Source organism: Hyaena hyaena, unplaced genomic scaffold, assembly GCF_003009895.1.
Source record: "Hyaena hyaena isolate Hyena2069 unplaced genomic scaffold, ASM300989v1 scaffold_887, whole genome shotgun sequence".
Lineage (NCBI taxonomy): Eukaryota > Metazoa > Chordata > Mammalia > Carnivora > Hyaenidae > Hyaena > Hyaena hyaena.
Window position 1 is genome coordinate 260,062 of NW_024081522.1, and position 19,285 is coordinate 279,346.

Consider the following 19,285-nt stretch of genomic DNA (forward strand, 5'->3'; position numbering starts at 1 on the left):
ACAGGCTCCCGCGCAGCCCCACCGGCCCACAGCGCAGGTGCCTAAGAGCACTAAGCAAGGCTGCGCGGAGGAGGGGGACTTCCGGGGTGAGCGGGAGCGCGCGCCAGCTCGCCGTGGGCAGCGGAGGTGGGGGGTGGGGAAAGCGCGGCGTGCGCGCCTCCCTGGCGGCTGGTGTTGGAGGAGGGGAGCGTGCGCGCGGGCTCGCCGGCGGAGGGGGAGGGGGCGTGCGTGCGCGCGGGCTCGCCTGAGGCGGGAGGGGGCGGAGCCGCTTCACGGTCTGAGCCCGCCCCGGGGTCCGCCGAGGTGCTGCTCCAGGCGGACGCGGCAACCTGGGGCAGAGCGAGCCGGGACGCGCCACCTGCGGTGCTGGCTGCTGCTTTTTATTTACTAGCAAACAGTGTTTCCCCGCGGGAGAGCCCGGGAGCGCGCGGGCGCACACACACACACACACACACGCTCACTCACTGACACACGCGCTCGCGCACACACACAAGATACACGCTAGCACTCTGTCTTCACAACTGCATCCCCAAACCGACAGTGCGAAGCCAACTGCGGTTTCTCTTAACCTCAGCATCGTGGGGAGAAGCAGAGCCGTGGTGCATCAGGGAGCGCCCGGTGCCTGCGCTGCCGCCTCGGGTACATACATAACCCAGCAGACCGCTCACCCCATCGGGTAAGCCAGTCTCTCCTTGTAACCTGTTGGGGGTAGGTGCCTGCGGACCGGAGGGAGGGGGTGGGGGGGCCGCTGGTGCGCCGTTCGGGGCGAGACCGGAGTTGAAATTTCAGGGGCATGCGGCCCGTGCGGCTCTACCAGCGTCGTCTAGCGGGAGCAATTACTACTCCCTTTACTTATTCTACCAACAGCTCCCCCGTCTTCACCCCTTCCCCCAGCCCGAGACGTACTGTGCTCCTTGGTTGCCAAGGAGACTTGCTTAAACATCAGCCTTGGGCCATCTATTGAAAGAAGTAGTTTTTTAAAAAATGATGTTATTTATTACGTTTTTTAAAAATAAAATACACACTGAGGACCATGTGGTAATTTGGCAACCGTTAATATGATTCTGGGTATGGTTTCATTCAACTTCAGGGAAGGCAGTAATGCGTTATATGGTATGCTTCAAAACGGATTCGTCAGACGGATTTTTCAACGGATTGTGCCTTGAATCATAAATTACCCCAATTTTGGAGATCTTATAAAGAACAATGAGTCCAGTGAAAATCCCCTTTCCTAATTCCACATTATATCTTACAGTTCACTCAGGCATGATTATCTTAACATTAAAAGTATAGGAGGAATTAGTTGTGGTTCTCCACACAAGGGTGATCTATTGTAAATGAACCAGAACAGAAATATATAAGTGAATTCCTAGTGTAAGGAGAGAACACTCACGGCAAAAATCCTTGCTAACATTTCTGTGGGCACTGCATCATTTGCCCACAGTTGTCAGCACCTCTGCCCATTTGTGAGAAGATTCTGTTTTATTTCAAGGTTCTTACTTTTTTTTGTTTTTTGTTTTTACATATATCTGTATGTTGATAGATACAGGTGTAAAATTTGTGCCATGGCTTATTGCTGCAGAGCCTAAGGTTTTGGAGCTTATATTGAAATGTTGAGAGGAGGGGAGGCACAGAGAAAGCTTTATAGATCCTTTTTTTTTTCCTGTTGGATCAGATTTTTTACCGGAGCACTGGGTGAGGCCCAAGGAGATCAGTGCTCATATCTCATAGGAACCCATAATGACAGGGCTGTGAGTTTTAGTTTGAGGCCTCAGGTGCCTAGTGGGTGAACTTAAAACAGCCTTTGAAGGGATTAGCAATCCAGCAATTACACTTTGTACTAATTTCATACCTTCATTACAAACAGAAAGGACCTAGTAAAGATCCACTGACATTCAATAATGCGTTTTGTTTTCTTTGATATTTGTTCGTCATCTTACCTCTTATTAAATGAGGCAAGGAAATATATCAAATTCTTTTTATTTAGATTTTAAACGGTGTCATTCAGAGTAATACTATGAGGAACAAGGAAGCCAGTAATAGCTGAGGCAAATAGAGGGGATTTATGTAAGTGAGCGGGGACTGGGAAATGAATAAAGATGACCAATATTTTATATTGCAGTTTTCAAAGTAGTTTTCCTACTCTTATTTTTTATCCCCCACAACCACCTTATGAAGTCAAGGGATTAGCTTCTGTTTAAAACTGAGGGACCTCAAGACTCAGAGCTTGTGGAAGGTCACAGAGCTAGTGAATGGGGAAGCCCTTTCTGGATCCAGGTTCTTTGCCTTAAAAAAACAAAACAAAACAAAAAACACTGTGTCTGCATTTCCAGTGCACAGGTAAGATGAAGGAGGGGAGCAGGCCCAGTGGTCCCCCCATGTGGAAGAAGGGGTTGTGGATTGGGGGCTATGGAACATACAAACCACTATAAACAGGGCAGCTCCAACTTGCCTGTAGCTGATTGTTACCACCCTGGCTGTAAAACAAGGGAAACAGAAGCTTACGTATTTTTATGTGAAGTGTCCTTAATTTTATAAACTATAAGGACTGTATTAAAAATGTATTTGGGCCACATGTGGCCTGTGGCCTGCCAGTTGCAATACATTGCTACTGAGTTCTCATTCAATTCTTAACTATTTTTCTCTTACAGAATACTAATGTGAACAAATACATCCATCATTATAAGAGTGATTAGGGGTTTTATGGTTTTGATAGTAAGTCTAAAAAATGTGCCATATCCTTTCTTCAATAAACAGGTCCAAGTTTGTTTTTTAGGGTTCCTCAGTCTCTCATAACTCAGAGAAAATAAAATAATACAAAGTGTTCCAAAAAAGGATTTTTTTTTAATCTGGTGAAACAAAAGCATTTATAATTTAAAACTTCTTGTGTTCCTGGCTTCATTTTTTTTAGGGGGGGTATATACTATAAAGTATAGAAAAAGGAGGTCAAGTACCTGTCATTGTAGGAAGAGGTAGAATAAAAAGTTGGTCAGAAATAGAGGCATCCTGGGGCGCCTGGCTGACTTAGTTGGTTAAGCGTTGGACTTCAGCTCAGGTCGCTATCTCATGGCTCATGAGTTTAAGCCCGATGTAGGGATTGTGTGCTGACAGCTCAGAGCCTGGCGCCTGCTTCAGATTCTGCCTACCCCTCTCTCTGCCCCTCTGTCGCTTACGCTTCGTCTCTTTCTCTCAGATATAAATAAACATTAAAAAATTAAAAAAAGAAAAAAGAGTATCCTGAGCCTTTTAGTGAAAACCTCTTATTAAGGCTTTAGGTAATTAGCTAAAAGCCACCACAGAATACTGCAGTATTCTAAAGGGGGAAAAAAAACATAAACAGAACTCCAAAGGATCTTCACTTCTAGCATACTGACATAGAAGATACTGTTTACTTCTTACATAACAGCATCTTGTAATAAATCAAATACCTTTTGAGAAGCTGCCATTTTCTCATGTTTCTATTAACACTACAGAGATGTCAGTGGATTTCACTGAAGCAGATCTGGTGGGGCCAGAAAGCAATTATTTTATGTCATTTCTTTTGTGGATCCAAAAAGCTATAGTTAAAAAAGAAAGCCAAGATTTGAACAGTGCCTTCTAAGAGTTCTCTTATTTTAAAATCTCCTTCTAGAAGGATGCTTTAATAGTAAATGCATTTCAATTTTCAATTCATGGAAATATGTTGCACCTCTAGTAAAGAGCTATGGAGATGTTGCTTAACACTAATGTAACAAAGTCTTAGCTTGGTGCTGTGGGGAGGGTAGCTCTGCCCTCAAGGATTCAGAGCAAACAAACTTCCTTTCCTGGTAGTTTCCACGTTTCAACTTCTTCCATGTTTTCCCTGTTTGGAAGACTACTTTCTATATTGTCTCCCTAACATCCTTATAAAGTAGGGATCTGATTTCCATGGTATAGCTAGAGAATCAGAGACTGTGTGAAGTTAAACCAGACCAATGAAAGACAACTTCAAGCCTTAGCAGCTCTTCTCACTTCACACCTCTCCTCTGCCTATTACCTAACAGAAGTTAGAGACATGTACATAATCGTGATTTTGAGGCAGTTGTGTATTAAATGCTACGATAGAGATACCAGATTCCATAGAAACACAGATACAGGAAAAAATGAAAAAGTATGCTGATTGTAGAGGTCAGATTATTCCTGTGGAGGAGGATTAGTGCTGGACCTTGATGGCTGGGTCTGATTCTAATAAACGGAGAGATAGAAAAGAAGAGACAGTCAGTTGGAAGTGTGAGTTGAGAGGAGGATGCTCGTGTTATCTAATATTGATGAGCTCATCGTTGTTGCTGAAGGGATGACACAGCTGTGTGGTCAGAAATATGGTCTCCAAGATAGAGTGCAGCAAGAACATGGAAGTAGGGGTATGTGGCAGCTGGTAGAGGAAGACAGAGGGGTGAAGGATATTAGCAGAGAGTTGTAGACACAGACGAGAATTTGGAGAGCATAGTACTGATTCTTCTTAAAGACTAAAATAAGGGCAAGGGTTGAATCAAATACTGTGTTCTCTATGCAGAGTCTGGTACACAGTAAATACTCATTAACTATTGTGGTGTGTCTGTATTCTTTAAAAAAGTTTTTTAAAATTTTATTTTAGAGAGGGAGAACACAGGCAGGGGAGAGAGACAGAGGGAGAAAGAGAAAGACAGAGAGAATCCCAAGCAGGCTTCTCGCTTAGCACAAAGCTTGATGCCAGGCTAGAAACCGTGGGATTGTGACCTGAGCCAAAATCAAAGGTTGTTTGCTCAACCCCCAGGTACCCCAGTATGTCCGTATTCTTAACATTCAGCATCTGGCACATAACTTCCTCTCCTGATACCACTTTTCTGTAGAAGGAAAGTGTACATAGATATTTTACATGAATTCAGTTGGAGTTGGACGATATCTGGATTTCCAAGAATGGGCAGGAGATTGTACAAATTAGATAAGAGGAGAAGAACATGTCAGTGGAGATATTTTCTCTTAGCTGGGCCATAGATTTAGAGGTCAGGGAGTCTCTTGCAGATGCACATTGTGATGTTGGATACACCTTTGATGAAGTCTCATATCTGTGGGACAAGTGAGGAGAAATGTAAGCTGCTTGCTAGCTATTTGAAAATAGACACTCAAACCCAGGGTGACAAATAAAATGTACTCTGTTCTTGGTCTTGATTAGATCAGTAGTTTTGTGACCTGAATGAAGATATAAAAAAAAGATGTGACAAGCAAGCAGAAAGATTTGGATTCATTTACTAGATCTGCAGTGAGTGGGTGGGATGGTAGGCACAAGGTAATGGGATACCTTGGTAATGGGATACATGTCATAGCTAGCTAGAATCTAGCACTGAGGACACTTGGCATGATAGGAGTTTGCTTTAAAGTTGGGGGGATTTTAACCCCCACCAAGTCCTATATAATCCAGTATGATGATTTGCTCTTCACAGATATATGCAGCGAGTAATGGATAATATTCTGAGCCAATGATGTGAGGAGTCCACCTTTCTTTCTTTCTTTTTTTAAAATGTTTTATTTATTTTTGAGAGAGAGATCGAGATAGCAGGAGCAGGAGATGGTCAGAGAGAGAGGGAGACACAGAATCCGAAGACAGGCTCCAGGCTCTGAGCTAGCTGTCAGCACAGAGCCTGACGTGGGGCTTGAACCCTCAAACTGTGAGATCATGACCTGAGCCAAAGTCAGACGCTTAACCGACTGAGCCACCCAGGCGCCCTGAGGAGTCCATCTTTCTTACTTAGCTTTTTGGTGTCAGAGATTGTAGACCAGTGGAGATAATCTCTGTGTTAGGTAGTACCTTACCCTCCTTTCCTTGTCCTTATATAACTGACTCATGTTATTTCAGAATTTCTTCCAGGGTGGAGGCTAGAACTTGTGAATTTATCTCAGAACGTCTTACTTTCCCTCTTACTGAGGATTAATAGATGGAATTCCTTTTATTCATCTTTTCCTGGTCCTGTCTCATCTAAGCAGGTTGTTCATTCCCATTCCCTTCTTGCTGAGATCTTTCCTAAGCTGAGGAAGTGCTGAACTTAACTTCATTAGTTTTTTTTGTTGTTATTCTTGCCTTGTCTCATATACATACTGAAATGCATTAATGCATTGAATTTAAGTTGATTTAGACATACAGCACTATAAATTTTGGTGAGATGTTTAAAAGAACTATATATAAAAACAGTTTTGCAAACTTGCCTTGGAGTCAGATTAGTTCCGCATATGGCAAAACCACAGAAGGCTGTAACTTTGTCTAAATTAGTTTTGCAAGGTTGAAATTACCGATCTGATAAGATGATTTTTAAATGAAGAAGGAAAATCTTTGGCAGTTTTCTTAGACTCTTGACTTTCTCCTACATGTTTATTTGAGGCATAATATATTCCTCTTTTCATGCCAGATGAACCAATTCCAACTACTTAGAAACAGGGCTCCAGGGCTCCCCGACTCTCCACCACCGCTTCCCCCCACCAACCCCACAACCGGTTTGGCACACAGGATATTGATCGAATAACTAGTCCCATCCTGGATGACTGCTTCAGTGGGAACACATTCAGTGCTAATGGGACAGACTCCAGGAGCAATGGAGGAGGCATTTTGCAATTCTTTATGGCATAAGTTCTGGTACTTCATTTAAATCGTTACTTAGAAGCCTTATTATTTATGAGTTCTAGTTCTTCACTTGTATGTGCAGGGTAGCATGGCTCTGCCCACAGAACCCGAGCCTGGCGGCCTGGATGTGAATACTAAATCTGACACTTCCTGGCTCTGTTATCTACAGTCTGGCTACGTATCCCCTTCAGGTCCCATTTTCGTCATCTGTAACATGAGAATTCTATTACCTAGACTGTAGGGCTATTCTGAGATTAAATAAAATATGCATTAAAAAAAACCATCTAGCATAATACCTGGTGCATAATAAAAGCTTGGTGCTTCCTAATTCCTCCTGCCTCTCCATACTGCCCCCCCTCTTTGCCTTCCCCCAAATGAGGGCAGGATACACGTATGTTTCATGTACCATATAAAATGTCCTAATTTGGTCTGCCAGCCTTACAGAGGAGCTATTCTTAGTGTAATGGAGTTTTGAGTGAGTGGTGGGCTGCTTGGGTGGGTCCCCTAGGGAGAGGGACCTGTATCTTGTCTCTTTCCTCTCTGGCAAGCTATTTTGCCCTCTTTTCTACTCTTCCTTGAGGCTCAGCCTGGCCACAGGAAAAAGGAGGGAGGGTCCCTTTCCTCCTGCCTAGGCAGCTCACTGATGGCTCTATAATAGGCTCTCCTCAGGGGTCCCCTGTGTAAAAAGCTCAGAGCTACCCCCTTGTGTCCCCTGTGGAATTAATAATAGCAGCATCCAGGACCTGGTAGGTATAGACCTCCTAGCCTTTCTGTGAGGTCAAGGTATGGTTGCCTACATTCTTCTAGACAGCTAGGGAGTTTCCCTTCATGGGGAATTATGTAAATTTTATGAAAAGGTCAAAAGCTCCCCAGGCTCAAAGAAGAAACTCCTCAACTTCACTTTCAAGTCAGATAGGATTAAAGGCTTCCTGAAGAGAATACTTTCTAGTTAAGTCTTTTTTTTCCCTTTGTTCTCTGTACCACTATCTGCCTTCCCCCACTCCCACCAAGCAAGAACTCCTCCTCACAAATGGTAATTTTTCTACTTTTTCACATCATCTAGTTCTTTGACTACCTAGGAGTACAGATGAGGTCAGTGTGTCTGGACTTTTTTCAAGGTCATCCCGCATTGCTCCTGGTCTTGGAGCAGTCCGGACATCAGTGGGACCTTTTGTGCCACTTTTGTGGCAGTGATAACAAAAATCTCTTATGGGACGGTAACGTGAATAGTAAATTTTAGGAATCCATATACCAAGCTGAATTTTATTTTTATCCTACCATCAATCACAAAGCACATCTTTACAGAAAATACTATTTCATGTGCTATGTGTGCTCTGGTGTGTTATGTATGTATGTGTGTACTTATTTCAGTGTTTAACTGTGTTGCAATTTAATAATTCATGTGTATTTTTAGGAGTTGGTGAGTAATATTAGTTCATATATCTGAAATAAAAATGGCTTAGGGAATTGCTAATGTTAAATTTGTGATTGATAATCAACGATAGGATGTCCTTTACCTGTTTCTTTTATTGCTATGGATCTGGAAGAGAGCATAGTTAAATTAAATTCAAAGAGGTTTGATGTAAAGTGGGTATCAATTACAGTGAAGTGTGGATTCTGTAATGAAATATACAGTAACCAAGATGGCATCAGTGCGAGATCTTGTGTTTGCATTGAATTCATAGACCAGCAAAGTTAGGAAATCATATTACTAAGAAAAACATCTCCTTCAGGGTGCCTGGGTGGCTCAGTCAGTTGAGCGTCCAACTTCGGCTCAGGTTATGATCTCATGGTCCGTGGGTTCAGGCCCTGCCTTGGGCTCTGTGCTGGCAGGTCAGACCCTGGAGCCTGTTTCAGATTCTTTGTCTTCCTCTCTCTCTCTCTCTGTCCCTTCCCCATTCATGATCTGTCTCTTTGTCTCAAAAATAAATAAAAAGTTAAAAAAAAGTCTCCTTTAAACATGAAGATATTCCCAACCAGTCCCCAAGCGACAGCTGTGGTTATTACTTTAGAAATTTAGGTTCATAATTGAGGTAGATATCTGAATGGAAGAGATTTATTTTGGTAGAGTCCCTCTTTGACTTGCTTCCTCATCTACTCTGACATTCCCTGAAAGGAGACATTTTTTTAATGCTGTCTCTGTGATAGGCAGTAGTGTGGATATAATCCAATAACCCTTCGGCTTTGAGGATTCACTAGTCTTTCCCAGACTGATGTCCACGATATGGATGATTGGTTTTTTGAGAATTCAAAGTCTAAAGAAATATGGAATGAAGGTTTTGGTTCTTTCTTCTATGAAAACATTAATTACCTACCATCTGATTTAGTTTGGGCACAGATTATCTTCTTTAGCTTTGGGTCAAAGCTATTTATCATTTCTTGAAGGTATTTAATATCACCTACAGATAGAGTTTCCTAATTGATCAAATGTCATATGAGAAACTCATGCACAACCCCTTAGGGCTTTCTACACAGCATTTAATTAGACGCTTTACTGAAGTGCTGATTTGTGAATCTTAGTGTCATCTGTAGGGGTTTATGATAAATTTCCATTCTCTGACCTTGTAGTCTTTTACAAAGTTGTCCATTTTTGATTTCTGTGTTTCATGGTGTTCAATCAGTGTTGCTCACCAGAAGTCTACAGTTAGTTTATTATTGTTACATTGTGTTGATTGCTTTAAAATGAAATATTAATATATATGATGTATGTAACTGTCAATGGGTTTGCCGATGTGGGCGAAATTCTTTGGCCAGCACATTCTCTCCTGGCTCTAACGGTTTGGTAAGCATGGAATTAGGACAGGAGGATAGTTTACATGGTTTAACTATGTAGTACCCAAAGCACTACCTGTTATCTGTGAAACTGAAGATATTCTTTACCTCTGGACCTAATGGGACATAAAATTCCCAGACCCTTTAACTATGTGCCTTGATCACTGTATTTTTCTTTTTGGTCACTGTATTATTAGAGTTCTTCTGCTTCCTCTGTTTTGACCTCTTTTTGAAAAACCCTATCTTGTGATTACTTGAGAATTTTATTGCCATCATTTTTTGTTCATATGTGAACTTTCGGTGTTTCAATCAGCAGTTGTTGGTTACTGTTCTCTCTCTTTTTTTTTTTTTTTTTTGTTAAGAGATAAAGGGAAGGATGTAAGAAAACTTCTTGTATCTCAGTGTTAAGTGAGCCCACCTAATGGATTGGATGCACTGTTAACCAGGGTATTTAGGAAGCTCGGTCTCAGTGACTCAAGAGTTTTTTTTTTAGGATCAGGTGCCTCTCCTTATCTGGAGCCTCATGGTTGACCTCAGGGATGGGAGTGTATTGACAGTTTCAGGAGAGGGTCTTTCTCTGTGATGGCATGACGCCTGCCAGTATCTCAGCCAGGAAGGAGGATCATAGGAGTCAGCTGCTTTTCCCTCCCTGGCTAACTTCCAGGCTTCCTAAATGGCAGCACCAGAGTTGATAAGGCCTTTTCTCAAGGCTCTTCTCACAGAAGAGAACAGAAAATCCCTCACTGGTAGTATTTCTGTGGAGTGAGGTGACAGTGATGCTGGGAGCAGGCACAGTGACATGGTTTGGGAGAGCAAGGGCACTCAGAGTCAGATGCCTTGGGTTTTTTCAGTTCTGCCTGGGGAGGCTTGACTTCAGAAGTCTGTGTCTCCTTCTATATAAACTGGAGATAACATTAAGAGTCATGAGAACAAACTAATATATTTTTAAAATGCTCCGTTTATGTTAAAAATGCTCTGGTAGTGCCTTTGAGTGGTCATTCTGGAATGTTGCTTTAGAAAATCATACATTCTGGGATCTTGTTTTAGAATATTGTGTATTATCACTGTTCTACAAATGATCCTGGAGGTTTGCAACTGGGTGATCCTCAGAATGACCTGGAATTGTTTTAATAATGTAGATTCCTGGAGCCTCTGTGTTTATTGTGTTTGAATCTGCGTTGGTGCTGAGCCACTGCGTATTAAAAACTCCCTGAGTGATTCTCATGGTAGGTCTAATTTGGGAGCTGCAAGTCTAGAGCACAGTGGCCTGCTCACACTCTTTTTCTTATTTGTACCCCCCTAGAATTATCCATGCCACCTGGATCTGGGGCTCAGCTCTCTTCTCTTTCACACTCAAAATAGCAAGTCAGATGAGTTCTGAGGTCACACAACTCTCTGGATACTCAACAGACCTTTAGGTATTGCAGGCAGTTCTTTACCAAACAAATGCCCCATCTTTGTAATAGAAGTCACAGCGTGTGATTAATATCTTCCCTGCTAAAATAGAGAAGTTATAAATTTCCACTCGAATTTGTGTACAACTAATCAAGTGTATTGCTGTGGGAAGCATCTTTATAAATGTCCTCATTGTAACGTCCAACATCGAAGTTGTTAGATGGATTTTAAAAATGTACATGCCTTCATAAGATAAAATCAGATGCTTTTAGTTTATACCTTTTTAGATTTAGACCATTGATGGTGATTACATGGAATTATATGAGCCAAATGGAAAATGCTATTTCTCCTGTGCATGAAACTTTGCATCATTGATCTCATAGGTCAATAGTGAACTGCCGCAGAATAGTATAAGATCTTTGTGGCAGGATTTTGGGAGCAGAGAAGTTACAGTTTTGAATTGTCATTTGCTCTTTATTTTTGGAAGGGTTCAGAAAGTGCTCTGCAGGTTTTTAATAGGCTTTTAAATGTAATACTCTGTTCTTAGAGACTGAAATAGGCTGAAATAGTGTGACTGTGTGTGTATCTTTTGTGCCTAAGGAAAGGGCATTTTGTGACCTTAACTGTCATGAACTTAAAGCATCAAAATATTTGTATTATCAGGCAATTGGGGAAGATAGACAAATTGTTAAGCACCCATATATAGATAAGGAAATAAACTTGCCATTAGACAGCTTGTGGAATTATAAGTGAATTTCATTTTATTTATTTTTTTTATATTTTTATTTATTTCTAGGAGAGAGAGAGAGAGAGACAGCGTGAGCAGGGAAGGGTCAGAGAGAGAGGGAGATACAGACTTTGAAATAGGCTCCAGGCTCTGAGCTGGCAGTCAGCACAGAGCCCGACGCGGGGCTTGAACCCACGAACTGCGAGATCATGACCTAAGCGAAAGTCAGACGCTCAACCCACTAAGCCACCCAGGCGCCCCTATAAGTGAATTTTAGACATCTATGAAAATGATCAGGGTTTTGCATGGTGACAATGTTGGCTAATTAAAACTTTGAGAGAAGTCATTTTGAGGTGTATCAGTGTATGAATGAAAGTCACATACCATACTTATATATTTGCCCCTGCTAATTTAATCATCATTATAAGTGTTTGCTGGTTTCTCTGACACCGAGTTAGGACAAACCAGCTTAATCCCTGTTGCAGGAAAGCTTCCCCTCCCTCACCCCCAGAAAGTTTTTAATATGAATGTTATGAGTTGAGGAAAAAGGTCTTTTGACCTGAAAGGAATGTCCATTTCAGAACTGTAATTGTTGTATTGAGCTACCTTCTAGAAAATCAGGTAAAATGCTTTGTTTACAACTTTGCCAAAAATGGAGTTAGGGTATATGTTTCTGCCTCTTATGTGAAGGACAGGAGTGGGGGGGAGAGAGAGAGAGAGAGAGGTAAAGAATAAGTGAGAATGAGAGAGAATAAAGGAGAGACAGAATGGGAGGGAGTAAGAGAAAGGAGAGGGGTGAAGATAACTGTAAAATTCATTTACCATCAGTTAGTTTTGAGGCTGCAGGCTCATTAGGTGGTTAGCATTTGGCCATTCTGCCAAAATCATCTTTTTGGCCATCTGTGCCAAATTATAGGAAGTAATGGCCTTGGGCACAGCTGCTGAGTCTAATTTGTATTTCTAACTCACGTATTAATGATAATGATCACATAGAGAAGTCTGGTGGCCAAATGTGCAGAATAAATGGAGAGAATCAAACACACACGCACATAAATTTAGAAGTGAAAGAAGGAAAAATTGCATTTCATGAAATGAGAGGATTATTTAAATCTCTAGATAGGAATTCAGCCTTTCCTACCTTCATCTCTGTATAGTAGCTCTCTCAAGGAGAAAACTCACCAGAGAGATTGATCTTGAATTTCGGCACTTCCTTGTGATGCTTCATGAATTTTGCTCCAATGTTGATCTTTTTATAGGAGGTAGATTTTGTTAAAATATCCCAACATCCATCGATTGGGCCTTTTTCCAGCTCAGCCCGGATCCTTTAGGAAGAATTGCTCAGGGATGAGTGCCTGCCATTTGGCGTCACTGCACTTTTATTACTTAGCTTGGACCAGCAAGCCAGCAGCACCTTTCCAGACAGGTTAAGTCTAATGTCATTAGAAGTATAATTGAGAAATTATAGAAGAAAAGCTGTTCAGCCATCCTCAGGATACAAGGGACACCAAGAGTCAGGATCTTAAATAAACATTTCTACATTTTGCATGGCCAATAACTGATGAATGTATTGGAAGGAAACTCACCCTAGAGTGATGATGATCTTTAAAGTTGCCAAACTTATGGGAAGTGATTTTGACATATATAATATAGCAGAGTGACAGAATTCCTGCTACACGCTTTTAAGTTTGATTCCTGCAAACTTACCCCATCTAGGCATCTTTAGTTGCTCAAGCCCCAAACCTTGGAGCCATCCTTTGTTTCCTTCTCTGACAACTCCTATCCAAGCAGCAAGGAAGTCCTGTTGCTCTACCTTCAGTATCCCCCAAATCTGACCATTTCTTACCACCTCACCACATCCTTGCTGCCACTGTTAGCCCCGTCAGCATCACTTCTTGCTTAACTTACTGCAGCAGGTTCCCATTGGGTCTCCTGCGCCTTGCACTGATTCTCCTCACTGCAGTGACCAGAGTGATCCTGTCAACAACACCTGACGTAGGGCGTGTTACTCTTTTGCTCCAAACTGCAACAACTTCTGTCCCAAGAACCAATATCCTCTGCACCATCTATCCTCCCTCTTATTCCCTGTCCTCACCTATGCACTCCTGCTCTGGTCTCACTGGCCTTTTCTGCTTTAGAACTTGTGCACATAGGTTCAGGCTCTGAGGCTGGAGTGCACCTCATTCTGGCTATCCCCGGGCTCACGCCCTCACCTTCCTCAGGCCTCCGCTCAGAGGTTACCTTCTCAGTGAAGCCCACTGTGATCACCCTATTTTAAAACTGCCACCTACTGACCAGCCCCCGCCTCCACTCACAATTCTCCATACCCTGTATTACTGTTCCTCTTCAGCAGCTCTTACTGTTTTTGAAGAATAGTTTTACCGAGAGATAATTTGTATACCATAAAGTTAACTGACTGTATTGAAGTACAGTTTCAATAATTTTTAGTAAATTTATATAGAGTTGTGCAGCCATTAACACAATCCACATTTAGAACATTTCTATCACCCCAGAAAGTTCCCTTGCATCATCGAACACAAAAGGTCTGCCTCTTGGGGACCAGACTGAGTCTTTTGGTTTGAACAAAAAGTTTTTTATCATTTGCAGCAAGTAAAGAGACAAGGAAATGGTTCTCAAAGAACTGTCTTCTTTTAGGGTTAGTGCAAGAAGCTTTTGTTCAGTGTACTAGAAGCAGGGAACTTGCTACATGAAGGAATTTATACATACTTTGTTACTGAGGCACTTCGGCTCAGCTCTACATACCTAGCATGTCCACATGCCAGTGCATACACTGTATGCTCATAAAAATTGGAAAACCCCACCCATTGAAGATCTTAGTATTAGAATGACCTAACAGTAATGTTAGGGCAACTCAGGGGGCATCTACACAGGTCCTCAGCTCCAATCGGCTCAAGCTGGCTCACTCAAGGGAGGTAACTGATGAAACGCCTGGATATATGTCTCCTCGGTGGGAGCTGCTCATTTTGCACAACAGACACATTCCTTCCCTGCTCTTGTCCCTTCCCACTCCTCCCCTCTGCTGATTGCTTGCAGCCCTCTAATCTTAGTAACTCCCCCATTGGGTCCCAGCTAACACTTGTACCCATTTGTAGTTATACCCAGTCCCTGGCCCTCCTGGGGAACCTCCGTTCTGCATCTGTATATTTCTTTGTAAACACTTAAATACTGATCTTCTCTGACTTTGTACCAGCAGTGCTTAGCACTCTGCTCAGCAAATGTGGGTTAAAGGAGCTGCGTGTCAGTGTAAAATTAAAATATTACTATATTTCCTGTGCATCTGACTTTATTTGCAGATAACTAGTGTGCTATCTTAATATTCACTGATCAGGGCCCCTCTGTTTCTCCTTTCCGATATCTTGCGAGTCCTTCTCTCTCCTTCAGATCTGGTGGCTCCTCTTCTGATTCATATACTCAGTACTGCAGCTTCTTTACTGGTCTCTCTGTGCTGCTTTCTGTTTTGTTCCACCCCTTCCTGTGGACGCTGCTGGAATGTTATCTTTAAAAAACATGGCCTCCATTACCTCACTCTCCTTTCTTAGTCTCATAATGCATTTTTCCACCGGCCTTCTGATTCTTTTGGATGTGTATAGATGTTTATACACAAAACCTAGTAAAGGTTCTGTATATAAACATGCTTTCAGGAAATACTGATTTCTAGGCAACCTCCAGTATCATGTATGTCTGATTCCTCCTAATCCTCTTTGTCTGGTAATACATACTTTATTTAAAAACACACATACATACAAAACCCTTTAAGCCTGTGCAGTAAAGGAGAGTCCAGTAATTTTATCTGTATATTTTCCCAAGCTGGGTATTTTAATAACAACACACACTTTCAAATTTTATTTATATCAATTAAAAATTTTTTTTAAGTTAATTTACTTATTTTGAAAGAGACAGAGACACCATGAGTGGGGGAAGGGCAGAGAGAGAGAAAGAGAGAGAAAGAGAGAGAGAGAGAGAGAGAGAGAGAACCCCAAGCAGGCTCCTCAGCACTGTCAGTGCAGAGTCCGACACAAGGCTTGAACTCACAAAACCGCAAGATCATGACCTGAGCTGAAACCAAGAGTCGGATGCTTAACTAACTGAGCTGCCCAGGTGCTCCTAAAATCAAGTGTTTCTCTTGCCACTGGTGTAGCAAAGAAAAGTTCTAGGATGAGTTCCATTACTTTTGTTTTGGAAACAAAACAACACAATGTCTGGCCAAGGCCCTCTAGCATCAGCACCAGCCCTTAGCTCTCCTTGGTTCACTGTTCCCTGCCAGAGGGTACAGAGCAGAACAGGGTCCCATAGTGGAGAACTGTTCTTCTGGGATCCAGCCTTCACATATGCTTCTCACGCGCTACACACGCCACATCCGACTTATTCCCTGCTGTTGTTACTGCTTCGGGCTGCTCTGGCCCTTCTTGATGACTAGTGATATTAAAACTGCTTTTGCATTACATTGTTCACTAGCCACTTAGGGCCTCCACAGCCAGCATGCTTTGGCTGTTTGCAGCTGCCTTTCTTTGTGCAGCCACAGCTGCAGCGGTGGGAGTGTATCAATAGAATGGCTTTGAAGACAGACAGCCTTAAGGATGAATCCTGATTTTTTCATTTACTGGTTATTTGGTCTTGGGAAAGTTATTTATCTCCTTGAACTGAGTGTCCTCATTTGTACCATGGGACAATTATACCTTTTCTGCAGTATAAATGTGGATCAGGTATAATAATGTATGTAAGTTTCCTTGCCAGTACAAGGTAGGCACTCAGTAAATGTTTACTATCTAGCATTAAGGTTATTCTTAAGTGGAAGCAGGAGAGCCTGGGGAGCAAATGGTTTCTCTTTTTTCATTGAGGAGAGCAAGCTTTCTTCCCATTATCACCTCACCCTGGGTGTGGGGGTAATGAGAATGTAGACAATCTCATTTTGACCACCACCTATGATTTCCACTACTCAGTCTCTCAGCCTCTAATGCTAATAAGCAGCTTTGACTCATGGACCACACCTGATCTGCTTGGGTGAACCCCATCCTCCTCCGTGCTCACCTTTCAGGATGAAAACTATGAAAGATTTTTGTGTTGCTGTTGCTTCTTGAATATGCTTATAGAAGCATTGCCAGTTTTCTCATTAATATTATTCTGTTCTGTCAAGAATGCTCATTCAACACATAGTTACTGGGTGTCTGTTGGGAAATCAGGCACTGTGCCAGATGCTGATGAGTCAGTGGTAAAGAAAACAAATCAGTTCTTTATCGTCTTGGAGCTGACACTGTAGTAGAAGAGATGGGCATTCATCAAATATCTCATTAAAAAGGGTAAAATTGCAGTTTAACTAATTGCTGAGAAGAGGAGGTTTGTGGTGTTATGAAAATTGTGAAAAAGGTTTTGACCTGCTCTGAGGAGGTGGTGAGGAAGCCTTCCCTGAGAAAGTGGGGTTAGGGGTCTGAAGGATGAGATGAGTTAATGAGGTGAAAGCCAGAGGATAGAGAATGCTTCAAGTGAAGGAGAAAGAAATCATATGCAGAGGTCCAGTGCAATGTTGGGAGGAAACATGGCCACAGCAAGGTAAGGGGTGGATGGATAGCCAGGGACAGTGTTGGGGGAGATGGTGCTGGAAGGAAGGAAAGGCAGGACCATACCTGGGCCTGTCATGATACCAGTCTTTATCCTGAGAACAGTGGGAAGCCATTAAGGAAGAGTTTTAATCAGAGAGTGACAGGACCTGGAAGGCTAGCAATGGCTTTTGATTGGGGGAAAACACTCACTGAGTGTAGGAAGGCATCGGAGTCCATTGTTCTGCTTCAGATCAGAGGTCTGTAGCTCATCTTGGAGAGGTGGGGCTAGAGAAAAAGAAGAAACCATTTAACTTCTGTTTAAGAAGTAAAAGTTTTAGGTCTTGGTCATGAAATGGATATTGAGAATGAGGGAGAGAAACCTAGTGACTCCTGACATCTACGCAGGTGGTGGTGCCATTCCATAGAGCTGTGTGGAGGAAGGCACATGTGCATGGATGGTGGTGTATATCTGTACAAGTTTGTGATGGTGACATTTCATGCAACTGAGTGTATGTTGGTACCATTCGTTGAGGAAGGAATTCTACAAGAGAAACAATTTGGGGGAGAGGTGGGATGGATGCGTAAGGAAATTGCCAGTGCAGTTATGGCAATATCAGATTTTAGCTGTCTTTGAGATGTTTAAATGAAGATGTCAGAAAGAAGGTTATTGTATGTTTGGACATCATAGAAGACTCTGGGCCTGTGATACAGTTTTTAATTGGGGTTGGAATTACCTAGGGATAGAGTAGATCATTAAACTGAATCCCACAGAACTGCAGCACTTAATGATTAGGTACTGAGAATGCGGAGCACAAAGGAGGAAAAAGTATGTAGCCAGAGATGAAGGAGGAAAACTTTCCTCTTTGAGGATGAAATTATATAGAAGCCAAGGAAGTAGTATGATTCAAGGAGAGAGCACTTACCAGTTTTTAATGCTGCGTATCCAGCAGGTCAAGGACTGAAAATTACAGTTGATTCAGTGACGGTCACGTCGGGTATGCACAGTGGCTTGGAGATCACAGGTTCTCCACGGGCCTGCCCTCATCACTTTGCTACCATGTTAATTACCAAACCATACCATCTTCCCAAGTGGTAGAATAGAAATTAAATTTGAGTAATAGAAAACAGGAAGATGAGGTTGTCATTTTCTTGCACACCAGAAATGCTGTAAGATTTGTCCCTACTCTCTACATGATGTATGCTTATTCATTCAGCAGACTTTGCTGAATACTCTGTATGGAAGTTAGAGTTGCTGCATGTTCTGAATATATTCACAGGACAGTAGAAAGATAGAACTGCAGTACATCTATAACTGTCATCTTGGCCTAATGTAAGCATCCCTAACGCTGGCACAAATGGTTGGACTTTAGAAAGGGAAGACTTAATAGATGATGTGGAATGCATGATCAAAAATAGAAACATGACATGCACAATCAAAAAGTGAACATACTTAAGGGTAAGAAGCCTTCTGGAAATCTGAGATAATTAACACCTTAGGATTTACTTTAGAGTACCACTGATAGCTTATTAGTCTTTCCTAGGTGTCATTTCTGCCTTTATATTTTTGTGAACAAATTTTTCAAGTCTTCTTCAAAGGTTTGCTTACCAGGTTGAGATTTCAAAAACTAAATTTCTCTGAAAATGCTTTTAAAGGTACAGCCTTTATGATTCACGTGTTCCAATAACAAACTAAATTTAACTGGAGTATCTGAAAAGTCAGCACTATTTGGGTGCAAAATAAAGACCGAAAAAGGCACATTTTGTTCTTTTCAACCTGAGTGTATGCTAGTTTTTAAAATACTAATTTTGATAAATATCCTGCTAAATAATTATTCCTTTCTATTTAGGAAATGGCCAGATGTGAATTTAAAAATGATTATTGTTACCTTTTTTTTTTTTGGAAGCTTGTTTATATCCCAGTTGGGAATTAGCATAGTTAACTAGGTTTCCTTAAGTTTAGTTATTTTGAGAGAGAAAGAGAGAGACAGAGAGAGATACCAAGAGAGAGAGTGACAGATACAGAGGGACAGTGTGAGTGGGAGAGAGGCAGAGAGAGGGGGACAGTGTGAGTGGGAGGGGGCAGAGAGAGGGACAGTGTGAGTGGGGGAGGGGCAGAGAGAGGGGGACAGTGTGAGTGGAAGAGGGGGACTCTGAGTGGTAGAGAGACAGAGAGAGGGGGACAGTGTGAGTGGGGGAGGGCCAGAGAGAGGGGGACAGTGTGAGTGG

The 19,285-nt window shown here is 42.1% G+C and overlaps 1 protein-coding gene across 6 annotated transcripts in view; it reads left to right on the top strand.

Moving 5' to 3' along the window:
• Window positions 1–294: 294 nt before the first annotated feature.
• KLHL32 (kelch like family member 32) overlaps window positions 295–19,285 on the top strand; it is a 235,870-nt gene continuing 216,879 nt past the window's right edge. For all 6 annotated transcript variants that reach the window (XM_039220425.1, XM_039220424.1, XM_039220427.1 and 3 more), the window contains exon 1: window positions 295–676. The gene's annotated coding sequence lies outside the window, so the exon portion shown is untranslated. The remainder of the gene's footprint in view (window positions 677–19,285) is intronic.